At 42.5% G+C, this 4598-nt stretch overlaps 1 pseudogene; it reads right to left on the reverse strand.

Moving 5' to 3' along the window:
* Window positions 1–1821: 1821 nt before the first annotated feature.
* LOC119506550 lies at window positions 1822–3796 on the reverse strand (annotated as a pseudogene).
* Window positions 3797–4598: the final 802 nt, after the last annotated feature.

Consider the following 4598-nt stretch of genomic DNA (forward strand, 5'->3'; position numbering starts at 1 on the left):
TGCATGAACAGTGAATTATTTGTTAAAAACTGCTCAGTCAACTGACTGACTGGAGTCCTGAAAGTCTAACACGTTCGGGTGGTCACTGCCACTTGAGAGTTGCAAACAGAGGCCCTTCCTATCACTCTTAAAAAGAAGATTGAAAAATGTCAAAGAAAGATAAATCAGGGGCACTCTGTAAATGAATTTTCACAACAGGAGGGTGAGGCTACAAGGAGACCAAAAAAGAAAACCAAAACACCTCTCAACACTTAGGGGAAAATTACAGGATGGGAAATAGGATCCCCAACATGACCAAACGTGACTTGTGAGAATGATCATTTTTGAGGCCGAAAATAAGGGAGAAGCCCCCCTGAGTAGGTAGATGAAAAGCCATTTTCTGTGTCATATGACAAAGTTGAGTTGAAGAAACCTGGAAGGTGCCCATTATACCAAGAGTTCCCTCAACGGGAACAAGATCTTCCAGCTGGTCTCTTGAGCACTCCTGCTCGTGCCTCTGAGTCCAGAGAAAGCCATTTCAGGGGTGCCCTTCTCTCTGGGAAACCAAAATGCTTTGAGAAAATGCTTTGACTAAATTTGAGGTTTGGAAAAAATGAATCTTTCTGAACTTCTTTCACATTTACTGAGTAAGAGTAATCAAGCAAAAGGCCTGGAAGAACTGAAACTTGGACTAAACCAAGGGAAATTAAGGAAAAATAGGAATAGAGAGAAAGAAATTTCTGTCTTATAAGGAGAAATGGGTGTTTTTTTTTTTTTTTTTTCCCCTATCCAAGAGTACTTTCAATATTATATTATTCTCAGTAACACTGGCAAAGTTGGCCAGCCCCAGGCAAAGACTTATAATGTCCAAAGACAGCAAATTTGTCTGTCTCTGTCCATCTCGCTTCAGTGGGATGAAAGGACGCATCACCCCACTGACCACTGCCTATGAGTTGCCAGAATCCAAGCTAGCAATCTCCTTCCAGCCTCAGCCCCACTGTACATTTGAAATGTCCTGGCAAACTCTGAACCCATTGGCTTAATGGGAATAATGGCATTCCATTCTCTTACTGTGTTTTGAAAAGAGAATTTATTCCTACTGTTAGTGTAACTTTCTTCTCTAAATGAGATGCTTACTGATAAGTGTGGCATGAACTATTAATACGTTTATTTGAATTTCAAAATATAGCAACCTATATAACAGTAACTATATGTCTGTAGCTTTTCTCCATCTTTTCTAATCTTCACTCTCTCTTAATTCTCACCTTTACTTAACCAAATTGGGAAACATGGTTAGAAAATGTGATGGACTATTTAAAATCTATAAGAGTGACATAGAAAATAAAATTATTCACCAAGGTGGATGTTTATGGTTGTCCCATCTTCCCTTCTCCCCCAAATTTTAATTCAAAAAACCTAATTTTGAGGAGTAAAAGTATGTTTTGTACACAATAGGTAGCCTCAGATTTTCTTTGAGACCACCTTGCTATTTTTTCCTTTTTGATATTCTGCCAAAATTTAAGACAGTATGAGAGTATTTAATTCAGAACTCCAGAAATTCTTGAAAAAGTAGGAAGCAAAGAAAAAGTGTTAATATAGACCACCCAAACTGGATCTCAGTGGGAAGCACAAAACCTCTAGAGGGCAACTCGGAAAAAAGTATTTGGAAGAAGAGGAGTAGGAAGAAGACAAAAAAAAAGAAAATAAAAATATACCTTTTCTGGGTGCCCAGTGTTGTTGTTGTTTTTGTTTGTTTGTTTTCCCTTCTTTAGCTGACTTAACTGCAGGTGAAAGCTCTCTTCCTTTTTCTTTTTGGCATGAAGATGTTGGGATGCACAAAGTTTAAAAGAGTCCTGGTGTTCCCAAGTCTCTTGTCTCTGGTCTCTTCAGGTAGTGGTCTCCAGAGCCCAAGTCTATGGTTTCTGTATAGCTGGAAAATTCCTGAGGCAGAGGGAACTCCTCTGTTGAAGAGTCCTGTGACCAATTCCCTTTACCTGAAGCTCAGGTGACGTCATTGTGAAGGTCAGTCAGCATAAGTAGCAGGAAGTTGAAAGAACCAGGAGGACCCGGAGGCCGTCTGGGCCCAGGCGCTCCTCTCTCCCTCTCAGAACCATTCCCTCCTAGCCCGACTTAACGTGGGGCAGATCAGGAGATGGTCCCATGAGTCCCACTGAGATCCTTGGACCAGGCTGCCCAGAAGAGCCGGCCATTCTGAGAAAGCCTGAGCTTCCCTTTGGTCTAGGCAAGCCAAGAGAGTCCTGGCTCCCAGGCAGGCCAGAAGGTTCTGCCAGGCAGGCGTTGAAGGCCAGCACCTTGTCACTGACACTCACAATGACATTGCCTGAGCTGCAGGAAAAAGAGGATTGGTAACAGGACTCACTCTTCAGCAGGAGTTCCCTTTACCTCAGGAATTCCAGCTATCCAGAAACCATAGACTTGGGCTCTGAAGACGACTACCGGAAAAAACAGACAAGAGACTTGGGAACACCGGGACTCTTTTATCTTTATATATATATACTAGCCCAGGTCGGCAGCATCATTGGGGAGCCCAGCAATCTTCTGCTTCAGCTGTAGCACGGTCTGTTTCATCTGGTGAAACTGCTTGCACATGGCACAGCAGGTCCAGCTTTCACCGCGTTCTAAAACTTAGCATCGTGCCCAATGTCATTGCGATGTTTGTCGTCCTTGGTGTACGTCCTCCCTACATCCTCCCGGATTTAGCCCTCCCGGCACTCGCAGCAGTAGCTGCACGGGGTGTTGATGCAGATGTGTGCACACACAGTCTCGCTGCTGGTTGCACACTCATGGATATCTAGACAGTATGGCTTCTCCTGTTTCGATGTGTCTCCCAGTCATATGAGTATCCTGGAAAACAAGAACAGAGCACTCTGCGGAAGTTGTCTCTGCACTGCTGTTCAAAGGGGGCCTTGGCAACGAGCATCATAATCTTCTGGGATGCATTGCCCAAGAACAAATTTAAATCCTCTGCAACACTTTTCTTTTTCTTTTTTTTTTTTTTCCCCCTGAAACACGCGGCGAGTTCGTCCTAAGGCTACTGGCTCGGGTATTTGGTCGTTGCTATTTTGTTTTCTGAGCAAATTTCTCTGTCGCCGTGCTAGGGCTCCTCTCGGTAGGACCACATGTGTCCCAGCGCTAGGAACAACAGCAGCGGACCCAGGATCCTGCCCAGCTTCTCCCTCGCCTCTCCTCTCCGGCTCAGAGGTGGCCCCCAACTTCTTCCCGGGCGTTCGGGCGCTGGAGTTTTCTCTCAGCCCTGCGCCTAGCTCCCGCGCTGTGGCCACCATCGCCTTCCCTCTCCTCGGCAGGGGGCGCCGGAGGCTAGAGGTGTTTGCGCTACTTCCTGGAGGCTCAGGGTGTCCGGGAATGTTGCGCGGTTGAGGATTGGGGTGCTGGGTGCAAACTCCACAGAGCCAGGGAAACGGAGTGCCTGTGATACTGTACGGACGCGGGGGTCCTGAGGTCCTGGTGACCTCGCTGGGAATATTCACACCGATTGACAAATTTCATGGACTTGGCTTTGAGCTGTGCACTCCCCTCTTCTCTTGTCCTCCACTGGGAGATAAGAGCAGGCTGAGGAAAGCAGGCTGTTGTTTGCATTTTGCAACAGGACTGTATGACCAGGAGCAAGCACTAGATTTTAATTTTCTTTTCTGAAGTCATAACTGTTCACAAGAAATCTGTACAGTTGATTTATTGAGCAAGAGTTAAAACATGACTAAACATTGATAAATCCTTTTCTTTCTGAAAGTTCTATATCAACTTACATCCTTAGGCTCTCCTTATTTTTATTTAACATTGCACTTGCAGTTTTAGCTTGTCTATTATGTCAAGAAGATACACAAGTAAAGAGGAAAATGAAAAGGTAAGAAAATAAATGAAGAAAGAGAGAGAGAGGAGAGAGAAAGAAAAGAAAAGAGAAAAGAAAGAAAAGGAAAGGTGGGAACAGGAAACAATCCATCTGTCTTTATGATCTAATAATATGGCAACCTGTAGAAATTCCAATGGCATCCACAACATATCTACTAGAATGAATGTTTGGTAATTGTACAGAGTATAAAATAAGTATACAAAAATCAATATTCTCATGCCCTAGCAACAGACAATTGGAAATAGAAATAAAATATATCATTTGCATGAAGTTCAATAAATTAAATACTTAGGGAAAATCTGGTAACAGATGCACAAGGCCTATACATTGAAAACTACAGAAAAATGCGGAAACATTGAAGAAGACCTAAATAAATGAAGAGCTATAAAATGTTCATGCATTGGAAAATTCAGTGTTGTCAAAATATCAATTCTCAGATTGATCTATAGACGCAATGCAATTCTAAACAAAATCCCAGATTTTTTTTTTTTTTTGCAGAAATTGGCAAGCTTCATTTAAAATTCATATGGAATAGAAAATATTTAGAATAGTTAATACAATTCTGCAATGAGAATAATAAATTTAGAGGACTTACATTATTTGACTTCATGACTAACAATGGGATATTATAATCAAGACATTGTGTCATTAGCATTAATAAAACAGTATAGAGTGTCAAGAAATACATGACATGCATGTGATCAATTGATCTTTGACAAAGTCCCAAAGT

This window comes from Choloepus didactylus, chromosome 1 (assembly GCF_015220235.1).
Source record: "Choloepus didactylus isolate mChoDid1 chromosome 1, mChoDid1.pri, whole genome shotgun sequence".
In the NCBI taxonomy this organism is placed as follows: domain Eukaryota; kingdom Metazoa; phylum Chordata; class Mammalia; order Pilosa; family Megalonychidae; genus Choloepus; species Choloepus didactylus.